We start from the raw sequence: 14,740 nt of genomic DNA on the forward strand, positions 1-14,740 counted from the left end.
TCCATTTTCTTAGCGGGTTCTTTTTCTTAACACTACTTTTATGTCGTTTCATTCTACTTTTCTACTCTTGCTTTCAAAGTTTTGAAGGAACAGCCACTTTGAGATGGCAGCACACACGGGTGGGGAACTCCTATCTCCTGACGCCCGAGCCATCTAAATTCCTTACAAGGGCAAGAGGTTTTAATTTCTAACTTGTCCAGAGGACAAGTAGACAGTCTTATGGTAATCCGATACACAACTGCAGCCTGTTCAACCCTTTTGGTCTCAGCTAGTTAATAAGGACCTCTGAGCAGTTTATTGGCAGTGAAAGGGTCAATGCAAAAGCTGGGGCCTGCACTTTAATTTCCGTAAGAGTCCTTTTGCTTTCTCCCCGAGGCTCTTGTGTGGCTTCCAAGCCCTCCTCTGGTCCTTTCAGTTTCTTTTAGCGCAAGACGAACATGGAGCTTCTGCAGCTCCAGAACACTCAAATCACTGGAATGTAAGTGGCTGCCTTAAGGGCCTCTTGGCTCCTGCTCTGACGTTAACCTTGTGACCCCCTGCCTTTTATTCTGTGCTTCATCCTTGAGCCTCAAAACGGCCCCAAGATCCCTATTCACCCTCTCCTCCAGGGGCCTACAGTAAAGCCCATGCTTTCCCATTTCATGCTGCCCCTGCACAACCCTCTTTTGCTTTTTCTGTACACCTTATGATTCACCCGGTGCCTGTACTTGTTAACCCCACCCCACTCCCCTCTGCTGCCCCCTCTGACTGCCCTGACCCGCCCCCCCCTTGGCCTCTTATATCTTATCTCATCCAGGGCTTACATTAAAGCTCATTAGTTTCCCCATGGGGAACTCATGCAATCCTCAGGTACACCCTCATTTCTCTCCTTGCACTGGGCCTCTCATCTTACTTTGTGCATGCACCAGGGGCATGTGAACACACTGCTGTAGCAGCTACAGCAGCTGTGGAGTTCTTAATGGGCCTCTTCTTTCTGCATGCCCAGACAGTTCATAATTGACATGAAAGGGTGGATGGATATATATATGGATGAATGAGTGAAAGGGTGGATGTAAGGATGGATGAGTGAAAGAATGGATGGATGGATGGATGAGTGAAAGGGTGGATGGATGGATGGGGTGAAAGTGGATGGATGAGTGAAAGGTTGGATGGTTGAATGAAAAGGGTGGATTGATGAATGAAAAAGACTGGATGAATGGCTGATTGAGTGGGTGGATGGATTGATGGGTGGAAGGATGGATTGATGGGTGGAAGGATGGATAGATTGATGGGTGAAAGGATGGATAGATTGATGGGTGGATAGTTGAGTGAAACGGTGGATGGTGGGATGAGTGAAAGGGTGGATGGATATGAATGAAAAGGAGGATGGATAGTGTGAAAGACGGAAGAGCAAAATGATGGCTGGATGGATGAGTGAAAGGGTGGATGGATTAGTGGAAAGGAGGATGGAGGGGTGAAAGATGGAAGAGCAAAAGGATGGCTGGATGGAGGGATGAGTGAAAGAGTGGATGGATATGAGAGAAAGGGTGGAAGGAGGGGATGAAAGTGGATGGATGAGCAAAATGACGGATGGATGGATGGGTGAAAGGGAGGAAGGAAGGATGGATGAGTTTGAAAGATAGATTTGGAGCTGGAAGGATAGGTTTGGCAGGGGTGTCGTGAACCACTCGCTTTAGCAGCTACAGCGGGGGTTGAGCTCAAGATGAGCCTCTTCTCTCTGCAGCTCGCAGACAAAGGCCCATAATTAATGTGTAAGGGTGAGTGAGTGGATGGAATTGTGGGTGAAAGGGTGGATAGATGAGTGAGTGTATGAATGTAAGTGTGGCTTGCTAGATGGATGAATGAGTGAAAGGCTGGATGAGTGACAGGGATGGTGGATGGACTATGGATGTGAAAAGATAGATGGGTTGCACGGTGGATCAGTAAGCGGAAGAATGGATGAGTGAAAGGGTAAATTGATGGATGAGCGGAAGAATAGGTGAGCGAAAGGATGGACAGAAGGCTGAGATGGATGGATGGACATGTTTGGGGATGGATCTGTAGATATGGATGGGCGGATGGATGGATTGACAAACAGAATGGTGAAAGGCTGATGAAAGAATTAATGAAAGCCAATGTAAAGGGGAAATGCTAGATATCAGTGGGTGAATGAAGGGGAAAGGATGAATGAGTAGATCTGCAGAAAAGAGGCAAAATAAGGAAATCACTAGTATTCAAATCCTTCTATACTATGAGCCTGAGATAACCAGAGATGCTATTATCCAAGCTCTTCTGTAATGAGTGCTGCCATTATTTGACGGTGCACTACATGGCACCAAAGGGACAAGTGGATTTTGTACAGGACAAGTAGATTTATGAAGCTACCTGTTCCACGGACAAGTAGATATTTTATTAAATTCCACACCCCTGAGCACAACAAACAAGTGTGCCTTCAGAATGTAGAAATAGCCTTTTATTGTGCAGTTGCTGATGGAGCGCTGATTATGTAATCTTTAAGGCATTCATTAATCTGCGCTTTCTTGGGTTTTGAAATAACATTGTAGCAAAATCACTGCTTTTAATCTTGATAGTTGGAAGGATTTTATTTCATGTGGCAGGTGAACTCATTTTAAAATCCTTCTGCATGAGTGTGGTCCATTTTGCTCTTCTTTTTATTACTGACAGCGAGAAATGTTTCAGGTAGTAACAGCAATTGAAGGAGACCGTCCGCTATTTGTAGTGTGGGAATTCAGTTAACTTCTACACCTAAATTATTCTGCAAAACTTCAAGATGACTATTAAACTTTAAGTTCTGTACTTTTACTGTCTGGTTTAATTTTTCTAAATTGATCACAAGGTTGGGATTCTGATGATTGCAGCACAGATATTTTATTCACATATGCTCATTAGAATGTCATTTTACTCAACGGAGCAGTGCTATTTGTGTACATATTATAGTTCTGTCCCTCCTTTTCTTTTAGTAAATCTAAATGCTGCTAATATACTTATTGCAGTTGCTGTATTTACATTTTTAATGATCTAGACCAGGATGAATATAGATGTTTGAATGAGATCTTTCACAAGAGTTTCATTTTTTGTTTCAACCTTCAAACTTTGTACAACCTTTAAAAAACAATTAAAGCAGATGTTAGTAATAAACAAATTACACCATTCAGAAGTGTGGAAGCTCACCTGTGCCACCTAGGAGACTACCCGGCTCTGCTTGGATGCTTTATCTCGGCCCCCTAAATTCCAAGGCAATCGCTTTGACTGACTGTAAGTGAACACAAGGATTCTAAGTGATTTCCTCTGTTGGCCGTCATTGAAACTATAGCCTTTGCACATTAATTCTCATAGAACAGCCTTCTCCGTATTAGCAATAACTAAGCAGGACAACTGCACACCGACAATATTTCGTTCTAAATCTGCATACCCACAACCCTTTCTATTCTAGCTGCAACCATTAGGTCCATTTTTAGTTATTAGTCTAACTCTCCCTCCAGCTGTAACCTGTTTCTTTTTTATTCATATTAAAAATAATTTTCTTGAACTTTCCAAGGTATATTCTCCGGGCTCAGCAACTATTTCTTGCAAATAGTTGGGAACCTCTCATTTATCCCACAAGAGCACCCAGATGCTGAGATGACTGGCAGTAGTTTTGACACACTACCGGTTGTGGAACACACTCTTTTTATGTTTAAGTACAAAGAGCATCCTGTTTACTGCAATGCCTTCCTGTGTTTCTGGCAGTTCCATGACTGGTGGCGTCCATGCAATGCTCATGGAAGAGTGAACTATAGGAGAGCTTTATAGAAGATGTGTGGGAATGGAACAGAAATGGACTCCTTAGCAATGGACCTGGACCAGCTCCATATAAGGTGGGGCTGTGAGGGTACATAATGCTTTGAACTCCTTTGATCACTGTTTGTGCGAAGATACGAATAACACGAAAAAGGCTAATGTGTGGGTGTAGTAACCATCTTGGAATGAAGTTTGACTTGACTTAAGCTGCAGTTTAATAGACACAAAGCTAGAAAGGTTCCTTCTTCAGAGCAGCGTACAGGGATCTGAAGCACCTAGTATGCCTGCCCTTTATAGGATGTTCCCTCTGAAATCCTACACATTAACCGCATCTTCCTCTGTGAATATCTGCTGCAATCCAAGACACCGACTAGCCATAAAAGCCATTGTCTGCCAAAGCTTGTGCTTTCATGCAATATGTGGAAGGGAGTAGATAAAAACAATCCTTAAAGTCTGCTCTTCAGCCATACCTATGCAAGGACCGGCCACCACATCTGGACCTTTTTATTCTGGGTTGAAGGGCAAGGAAGGATCCAGATGACCGAAGATCTTTCTTCGGATGATAGGGGGTAATAAGTGACTGAAGAATGGGGGGGCCCTTCCTCCAGAAGGCCTTATGGGACAGACACATTGCCTTAAACTGGATCCTTTGTCTGATCGGCAGCCAGTGAAGGCTTTTTAATGCTTGTTTTGCAGAACTCCAACGAGGAGCCTGAAGAAGTCTGCGGGCCGCACAGTTCTGTATTACTTGGAGCTTATTGATGGTGTAGTGAGGTGCTCCCAGATATAAAGCATTGCCATAATCCAGGCGGGAAAGGATCAGTGCCTGAACCATGATCCTTCTGGCATGGAAGGGCAAAAGGTAAAGGACCTTATGAAGCATCCTTAGAAGTCCGAAGCAAGTAGCCGAGAGTTTAGTTGCCTGGTAACTAAATGAGAGCGAATGATCAATCCAGATGCCTAGGCTCTTAATTTGGGGTTGGAGCCGGCCCTAGGCAGACTGGCCATAAGGAGGCCGAGTTGAGAACAGGAGAATTGCCCAACGGCATGAGCTCCGTCTTATCCCCATTAAGCTTAAGGCATGATTGTTCCATCCACTTGGCAACCTCCTCTAGACAACTGGCTAGAGTGCTAGATGACCCTTCCGGGTGGTTAAGAGCTACCACGAGCTGGGTATCATCTGCATAGGAAACAATTTTTATGCCAAATGGATGGACAATTTCTGCCAGAGGTTTCAGATATATATTAAATAGGGTGGGACTCAGTGCGGAGCCCTGAGGGACCCCGCAGTTGAGGGGGTACTGATTGGAGGCAACATCTCCCTCAAAGACCCTAAAAGAGCGGCCAGTAAGAAAAGATCGCAGCCACTATACTGCCATACCAGACACTCCCAAGTTCATGAGCCTGGCGCACAATATGGAATGATTGACAGTATCAAATGCAGCGCTGAGGTCAAGAAGGATAATGGCTGCAGAACCCCTTAGGTCACTGCAAGAAGGACCGTCTCAGTACCCATTTGGGGGCGGAACCCAGTCTGAGAGGGGTGAAGTAGATTATTGGTTTCTAGAAAGGCTACCAGAGTGTTATTTACATGCCTTTCCAGAATCTTACTTACCCACGGCAAAAAGGAAATAGGGCGATAGTTAGCCAGATTGTCCTGATCCAGGGTAGGTTTTTTCAGCAGGGCTTTGACCATCGCACATTTCCATGCTGATGGGACTAAACCAGTGGAGATGGAAGAATTAACCAGGTCCAAGATTATAAGGCAAATAGTATCGGATACCAAAGTGAGTGCCTGGGGAGGAGCAGGATCAGTAGGAGAGCCCGATTTTATGTGGGCCATAATGGGACCCAGCAGGGTCAAGTCAAGAGGGGGGAATTGTTCTAAGAGAATATGGGGTTTTACCAACGGTTCCGCAGGAGCAATTCTAGTGCTAGTGGAGTGAGAGGGTGAGAAAGCCTGATAAATCGTTTGGATCTTTTTGTGAAAAAAGTCTGCCAGAGTGTTGCAGTGTGCCGTGGCGTCACGTAGTCTGGGGGGGTTTCAGGGTAAGTTTGGTTAGGGTTCTGGCAATTTTAAAGATTTCTTTGGGGGAGTTGGCAGCTTGCACAATTTTTTGCTCATAGAAAGCGGCTTGAGTAGTTTTAATTGCGGCTTTATAATATTTAAGGGATTCCCTATATTCTATTTTACTAAGGTCAGAATAGTCCAACCTCCATTTCCTTTCAAGCCGTCTGCTACGTTGTTTGAGTTCCCTTAAATTATCAGTAAACCAGGGAGCAGTTTTCGGCCTGTTTGATATGGGGCAGATTTTTTAGAAAGTATCATATCCAATGCACCCTGAATCCAGGAGTTAAACTCCTCATTAACTTTCCCCAAATTGAGGTTGCCCTCCCAGAGTGGTCTATTGTTTTCCAGGACTGACCTCCACTGGTCAGTTGAAAGTCTAGACCAGTTGCGTCTGCATACTAAGGTTCTATTAGCAGATTTCTCAGGTCTACTAATTTCCTATAATATGGGGATCAAGAAGTGGTCAGACCACGGAAGGGGACCGGAGGTCCTGTCTTAAGCTCACCACAGTTACTAAAAACTGGGTCCAAAAGATGGCCCTTAGAGTGTGTCGGCTTCCTCACTTTCTCCCTGAGCTGGAGAGCTGACAGATTCTCCGTCAGTTCCAGCGCCATTTTGTCCGAGGGATTATCTATGAGAAGATAAAGATCACCTAAAAGAGTATAATTCGCGGGTCCCATAGCTAATTCTGCCACTATTGTAGGTAATGCATTGATACATTTTTTTGCATTACCTGGGGGGCGATACACCAAGATGCCCGAAAAAGTGCTTGTGGGGAAAATCTCCAAGGAGAAGACCATACTCTCGCAGTCAGATAGAGGATCTTCGGTAGTATGACAGTCAAAAGTAATTTTAAAAATAATGGCTATACCCCCTCCTCTACCGGATTTCCGGTCGGTCCTCCGTCGTCGAAGTACTTAGACGCCGCCCTGGCGCGCTGACGTCAGTTCTTCTTTTTTCCGCGCCAGTAAGCGCCGATCCGGGAAGAGCATACCCTTTAGTCACTTTTTGACTAAATCCTTTTGAACTCGTTTGGTTCCATTCTTCGTCGACCTCGACTCTGGTGCTGATAGGAATGCCTGGGTTTAAAGCTTGTGACTCCTGTCACCGACTGATGTCGGTCACGGACCACCACTGCCGGTGCCTCTATTGCCTTGGGGCCGACCACGATGCCGAGTCGTGCCTCGACTGCTGGGCCTTGACTTCGAAGGCTAGGCGGGAGCGGTCCCGCAAGCTGCTCGAGTTCCGGCAGTCGGCTCCGTGCCGTTCAAGGTCCCGGTCGAGGAGGAGGTCGAAGGACCGGTCGCGAAGCCGCAGCCACCACCGCTCGTTGGGGTCCAAGTCTTCGCGATCCGGTAAGTCGAAGCACAGCAAGAAGTCGAAGAGGCGACATCGCTCTTCTGGCTCCCCTCGCCGGTCGCGCGACTCGGCTGAGGGTTTGGGTGGCACCACCCACGAGGCTCCTTCGGAGCTGCAGGAGTCTCGTCCGTCCCCATACCCTCCTGTCCCTGAGACTGACGCAACTCCGGCGGAGGTCAGTGCCTTCCTCATGGCCATGAGGAATCTGGCTCCGCCGTCGACACCTGCCGGCGCGCCTTCGGGCTCGACAGGGAGGCGTAGCGAGCCGGCGGCTCCGGCCCCGTCGTCGATTTCGGTCCCGACGCCGCAGGTCCCTGAGGGATCCAGGCCTGGATCCCAGTCGCCGCCGGTCGCCCTCATGACCCCTCCGCCGGCGCCGACTCCTCCGGTGCCGCCTTCGGATGACGCCGTTCCCCAGTTTAGTCCCGGTCTGGGCCCTGCGTCAGAGCGGCGCCGTCTGGCGCTGCACCCGACGCCGATAAGTGGCAATTTCATCTTCCGCCCGGCTCCAATCATTCCACCTGTATACCAGGAATCGTATGACGGTGACGACTGGGAGGGGTCTGAGGATCCTCTGGCTCGGCAGGGCCAGGTATCACTGGACTGGTCAGACAAACTGGGGGATGCCAGTGGTCTTGATACCTCCCCTGACACTGGCTTCATCTCTCACGTCCGCCTAGCCACAGGCCACAGAACCAACCTCCACGCAGTCACGGACGTGGATTCCGCCGTGGCGGTACAGGGGGACAACGTGCCGGTCCATCCACATCTACCCCAGCAGCATCCGCCTCTAAGCCCTCGTAGTCCGAGCTTTCAGGCCCATTCCACGCCAGTGGGAGGCAGAGTTCGCCATCACCTGCTCCACTGGCGGTCCATCACATTGGACAGGTGGGTGCTGCAAATCGTCCGAAGGGGCTACTCCCTCCCCTTCGAGGTGACCCCTCCACCCATGCCACTGCAGTGCCACCGAATTTCGGGGGATCACTTGCAACTTCTGCAGGAGGAAGTTACGGCCCTCTTGGCCAAGGGCGCCCTTGAGCGCGTTCCTGGTCCAGAAGTAGGTCGTGGTTGTTGTTCCCACTACTTTCTGGTTCCCAAGAAGGGGAAAGGGGGCCTACGCTCTATCTTTGACCTCAGGAGCGTCAACACCTTCCACCGGAAGGAGAAGTTCAAGATGCTCACCTTGGCTCAGGTTCTGGCTGCCCTAGACCCTGGATGGTAGTGTTGGACTTGCAGGACGCTTATTTCCACATCCCCGTCCTGCCGGCCCACCGACGTTACCTGCAGTTCACAGTGGGCCAAGAGCATTTTCAGTTTACCGTGCTCCCCTTTGACCTCACCAGTGCCCCTCGGGTGATCACGAAAGTGATGGCGGTAGTCGCAGCTCACCTGCGCAGATTAGGGGTTCCAGTCTTCCCCTATCTCAACGACTGGTTGTTGAAGGCGGGCTCGCCCCAGGCAGTCGTCTCCTACCTCCAGACTACGGCTGACCTCTTGCATTTGCTGTGATTCTCCAATGTGCCGAAGTTGCATCTGAGTCCCTCCCAGAAGCTCCTCTTCATCGGAGCGGTTCTGGACTCTGCGCAGTTCCAGCCCTATCCTCCGGAACAGCGGGTCCGGAATATTCAGGCTCCGATTCCCATGTTTCGGCCTCTATCCCGGCTTTCGGCCAGGTTGGTGCTGCTGCTTCTGGGTCTGATGGCCTCCTGCATCCTGTTGGTGCATCACGCCAGATGGCGAATGCGGGCTCTGCAGTGGGACCTGAAGTTTCAGTGGGCCCAGCATCGGGGCAACCTGTCCGACCATGTCTTGATCTCGGAGGGCAGGTGGCTCACAGACCATGATTGGGTCAGTGGCAGATCCCTCTCCCTTCCCCAACGGGAGCATGTAGTAGTGACTGATGCGTCCCTCCTGGGATGGGGGGGGTGGCACATGGGAGAGGCGGAGATCAGAGGCCTCTGGTCTCCGGCGGAGTCCCAGCTCCATAGCTACCTTCTGGAGCTGAGAGCGATCCGACTTGCACTGAAAGCATTCCTTCCCTCCGTCCGGGGAAGTGTAGTGCAGGTGTTCAAGGACAACACCACCGCTATGTGGTATTGCAACAAACAGGGCGGGGCGGGGTCGTGGACCCTTTGTCAGGAGGCTCTGCGTCTCTAGACATGGCTGGAACATCAGGGCATCACCCTGGTGGTTCAACATCTGGTGGGCTCTCTGAACGCCAGAGCAGATGAACTCAGCCGCCAGTGCATGATGGATCACGAATGGCGTCTAAACTCGGACGTGGCGCAAGGCCTCTTTCGGCAGTGGGGAGAGCCTTGGTTAGATCTATTCGTCACCGAAGAGAACGCGCAATGTCAGCAGTTCTGCACGTTGGAGATTCCAAGGCGGCACTCGCTCGGGGACGCCTTTCGTCGTGAGTGGAGTTGCGGTCTGTTGTACGCCTTTCCGCCTATACCACTTCTGCCCAGAGTGCTGAAGAAGATCAGGCGCGACCGGGCCCAAGTCATCTTGGTGGCTCCGGACTGGGCACGAAGATACTGGTATCCCGAGCTACTCAGTCTATCGGTCGATTCCCCGATACGTCTGCCTCTTCAGGGGGACCTTCTGTCGCAGCAGCAGGGGACGGTCCTCCACCCGAACCTGTCCAGCCTCCACCTCCATGCGTGGAGATTGAGCGACGGCAGTTGATGCCATTTTGAATTGCCTCCTGAAGTCTGTAATGTTATTCTGGCAGCCAGGTGTCCCTCCACAAAATCGGTATACGCCTGCAGGTGGAACAAATTTGTGGCATGGTGCACAGCAAAGGCTGTGGATCCCCTTTCCGCCCCTCTTTCTGAGGTTCTCCTCTTTCTTCTTTCCATGGCCCCGCAGAGCTCTGCTCTGGGCACTCTTAAAGGTTATCTTTCTGCTATTTCTGCTTTCCTACGGCTTCCTGATCAGCCTTCTCTTTTCAAATCCCCTGTTGTTTCTCGCTTCTTTAAGGGCATTACTCACATGTTTCCTCCTATCCCTTTCATAATGCCTCAGTGGGATTTGAATCTGGTCTTGACGTTTCTGATGTGCGCTCCCTTTGAGCCACTTCATAATTGTCCCCTTCGTCTGTTGACGCTTAAGACTGCTTTCCTGGTGGCCATCACCTCTGCTAGAAGGGTGAGTGAGCTCCAGGCTCTCTCTTCTAAGCCTCCTTTCCTTTCTGTCCATCCGGACAAAGTTGTTCTCAGGACTCGTCCTTCCTTTCTTCCTAAGGTGGTGACTGCCTTTCACATCGGGCAGTCTGTTATGCTACCCACCTTCTCTTTCCGCCTCCGCATCCCTCGAAAGAGGAAGAGAGGCTCCACCGTCTGGACCCAAAACAGGCTCTGTCCTTCTATCTGGACCGCACCAAACAGTTCCGGGTGGACGACCAACTCTTTGTCGGCTACGTGGGCGCTAAGAAGGGAAGGGCGGTGCACAAACTAACCATCTCGGTGGGTCGTTTCGTGTATCAAGGCCTGTTACTCCTTAGCTAAAAAGGAACCTCCTGTAGGGCTGAGGGCCCATTCCACTCGGGCCACAGCGGCGACTACTGCCCTGGGCCGGGGAGTCCTCTTGCAGGACATTTGTCAGGCAGCAACGTGGGCCTCGCTGCACACGTTTGCCAAACATTATTGCCTGGTCAGCCAAGTCCGGAGAGACTGCTTCTTTGACCGTTCTGTTCTCCAGGACTTTCTGGTGTGATCTTGGTTCGCAGACCCACCACTGGGGTTGGTATTGCTGGGGTATCTATTCTAAGGTGAGGAATCTAACTAACGTGTTTCTTTCAGATGAACAAGTTACTTACCTTCGGTAACGATATATCTGTAAGAAACATTAGTTAGTTAGATTCCTCACCGCCCCACCCATCCTCCCCGTTCTGCGAACCGATATCTAGGGTTGAGATCATCCCTTTCAGGGCCCTAGCATTTTTTGGCACCAGTGTCGGTCTCTTGCATGGCTCTGCGTTTCTGGCGCGGAAAGCTATGTACAAGAACTTACATCAGCGCGCGAGGGCGGCGTCTAAGTACTCCAACGTCATCCTGGCGATCACAACGCCGTCGACTAACGTGGAGCCGCCGACGACTCCTAGCGACGCGCAAGGGTATTGCTGACGAAAAATCTTATCGGTTCCAGCTTGACGCCTGGGGATATTCTAAGGTGAGGAATCTAGCTAACTAATGTTTCTTACAGATATATCGTTACCGAAGGTAAGTAATTTGTTCTTTACCTCTATTTCATTAAGTTCACTAGTAGAGTCAAATGGCCAGCTCTTGGGAATTCGACCACGCAAAGGATGTTTTATAATAATATGCACACATTATCATGAATAATGCGAGATAAAAGCCACAACAGATAGCATTAAAGCAAGAATTTACAACACAGAAGTTGCCAAGATTAATACGTTCTTGAAATGTGCCTTTACCAGAAACAAATGACAAAACTAGTGAATGTTTGTCCCTATATTAATAGTGAAAAACCATCACCGTGGTCGTTGATCCCACAGAAGATTTGCCTGTGAGCATTGGAGGTAACAGACCTTATATATAAGGTAGATATGTCCCATAAAGTAAATGTCATGCATTTGTTCGGATTGGATGTTTTGGCCAAATAACACTCTGCATCCTCTCAATAAGCAACACCCTTGTCCTCCATTTCACTTTTTTCACAAGAATGAGGGAATCACAAGTGAGGATCCCCCTGTTTTCAGTTTACTGGCAGCTGTATTGCTGTGGTCACTGAAGCTTCTGTTTACAGTACATTACCCTGCTGCACCAGACTGTGTGTGATTTCCTTTAATGCTTTTCTTCCTCACACAGGAGAAAAGAAGAACTTCACAAGAGAGTCTTGACTATAATTGGTTTTCTTAATCTTAAATGTGTGAAATATTTAAAGGGTATCTTTTTTTTTCCATGTTGCTTGGGCTTTTAAGTTTAAGGTTTAGTAAAACTAGATTAAAAACAAAACCCACAGTGCAAGGACTACAATTACAAGGACAGAAACAAAAAGCAAATTGTCAGCTTTGTCCTGCCACCGGCGATGAAATCCTTAACTTTTTACATGTTTTAACATCAACACACCACTGTAAAAGGAAACCGTTGTCGGGATTTTGAGTATGATTAAGGTTTATGTGATCTCCTTGATGTGTAAGTGATTTCAATGATGATTCTGAAAGATGCACATATAATTCTTGAATAATGTAACATCAGTCACACTTGAATCCCTGCTGTTATCACAAATCCTTTTTGTCAAAGCCGATTCCTCATAAGTCACAAATAGCCTCACAGGATATTATCAAACTACAGTAAATCTAAATTTCCTGATGGATCACCCTCTCTACTAGTAAAATAGTTTTTATATATTTCTGTGGCAGAAGTGTTATTCTAATATGTTTAGGGTACCCTGGATCTTTTGATCTTACATGGTGTGGTAATGCTCAATTTCCTTCTCATGTGTTTTGTTTGTTGCTTTCGTAAAAATAAAACACTTGTCAGACTACCTACACACTAGAGGTCATTGGACTGTCCCTGCTGAAACAATGTGGTAGGTAGAAGAAAAATAACGAGCTCTGGTGTATTATGCATCTATAAAAACTAAATCAATTCCTACCACCTGAAGGTTTAATTTTGGTCTCAGGCTCAGAGCCATACAAGAAAAGGTCCTTCTTTTGGACACTTACTTCCTCTTAGCAGCTTTTAAAGGTAACAAGAAGAGCCATCAGTTCATAGTTGGATCCTAGCAAAAAAAGTAGGAGGCCTTTCAAGTTGTCTTGCAGATCCTATGGTTTTCTGTAATGACATTGTTACAGTCATAATACAGCTATGTAAGGAAGAGTTTAATCTCAAGAGGGGAAGATTAATTGGGCTGGAAACGAAGCAAGGCTAAGTTACTTCTAAACAAATGGAGGCCAAACTCTGAAATGAGGTGCAGTAACTATATCATGGTTTATTGTCATGAATCATAATTCATTGTATTCCAAATTTGATTTGTTTTCAAAACTGCACAATTCCTGCTATTGTTACTTCTGAAGTAAGATGTGAAATGTGTCCTTTGTGCCTCTGTTTAGCTTGACCACATTACAAATGAAACTGCATTTTTGCTTTGTTTCTCTGCACTTCTGTCCCTTAAGCAATCTGCACCAAGGTTTAGAAAGATAACGTACAGGAGACGTGCCTCATAATGACAGATTGGATGGAGATTAGACATGGGGAGGTGGGTGTTTAAGTTATTGCCACACAAAAATTTAGCTTTAGCGTTCTCAACCAAGTACAGGAAAAAACATCTAATTGAAAGTACACTGAATGTACAGATTTTGTTGTGCTAAATTTAATTTGCCTCTTTAGTTTGTAATTCCTGAGGAATTTTAAAGTTGCAACCTAAAAACTAAGCAGCCATTGATCATGAGTGTGTTAATTTATATACGATTAGATTTTACACTGGGAAAATTTGAGAAAACTGAAAAAAGGATTCTTATTGGCTATCCTGCCCCAAAGTTTGCAAACATAATAGAATCTAATAGGCTGGAATAAATGAAATATTGTTAGGTGTTTTACAAATGAGGCAACATTCAGCTTACCCGGGTCTTGCTAGCATCTCTGCCATGAACACCTCTTGAAGAGCCAAGTCAGACATGCTCTCACTGAGGGACGTGACAGACTTGAACTAGGACTGTCACATCACCTACAGAGATATGCTGGCACATCAGTGTTGTTGGGATTGTGAAACAGATCCTCCTTCTTGGGGAAGGGCTTACTTGGAGAAGTCAGGAGGGACTCTTTGACTACCTAGCAGGTCCACTGCACTCCAGAGGTCACAATACAGCTGTAGTGCCAGTGCCTAGCATTTGAGTCTCTTGTCTGGCACAGGTTGACTGAAAAGGCAGTCACTTATTTCTCAGCTGAATTCTGGAAACCTTCAACTTGAGGGAGCACCAGATTGCTCAGTAACCTTCAGGAACACAACATTAGGCTCATCACAAAATCTTCTGGAAGGCTGAGGACTTTTGAAAGGTTGTGTTGGATCTTATGCAAAAGCTTAGAGCATTTACTTCTACTGCCCAATACACCAGTGGTATGATTTTTGATATAGTAGAAAATCCTCTCACGTACAGAATTTCTTGGCCAATTACTTGAATGCTGAATTTAAGTTGGTTAAAGGAACCGACAACTGGTTTATTTAGTTTTATCTCAAAAGAATTTATTGATTTTCGTAAAGCATAAACAATTGAATATTCACAAACGTATGATGTATGGTAGGTCTAAGTGATATACTTATTTGGGAAATGTGTTTGTGGGGTTTAGCTGTACACACATGGTCTGCATATTCCTGCCGTCTAGTGTTGGGCTTGGATGTGTACAACTTGTTTCTCTTCCAAGAAGTCTTTTGAGTCACAAGGTGTAGTCACTCCTCCTATGACTGGTAATGCGCATGACATTGACTTCATAGTTTTCGTCCGCCTTTTGGGTCGGATGTGCTTCACTGAGTTGACACCGCATGGCATCCTTCATCTGGGCCTCT

The 14,740-nt window shown here is 47.3% G+C and overlaps 1 protein-coding gene across 4 annotated transcripts in view; it reads left to right on the forward strand.

Moving 5' to 3' along the window:
• The window catches only part of DNM1L (dynamin 1 like), a 610,546-nt gene that overhangs the window by 455,197 nt on the left and 140,609 nt on the right, over positions 1-14,740 (forward strand). The gene's annotated exons all lie outside the window — the stretch shown is intronic.

Source organism: Triturus cristatus, chromosome 4_1, assembly GCF_964204655.1.
Source record: "Triturus cristatus chromosome 4_1, aTriCri1.1, whole genome shotgun sequence".
Classification (NCBI taxonomy): Eukaryota; Metazoa; Chordata; class Amphibia; order Caudata; family Salamandridae; genus Triturus; species Triturus cristatus.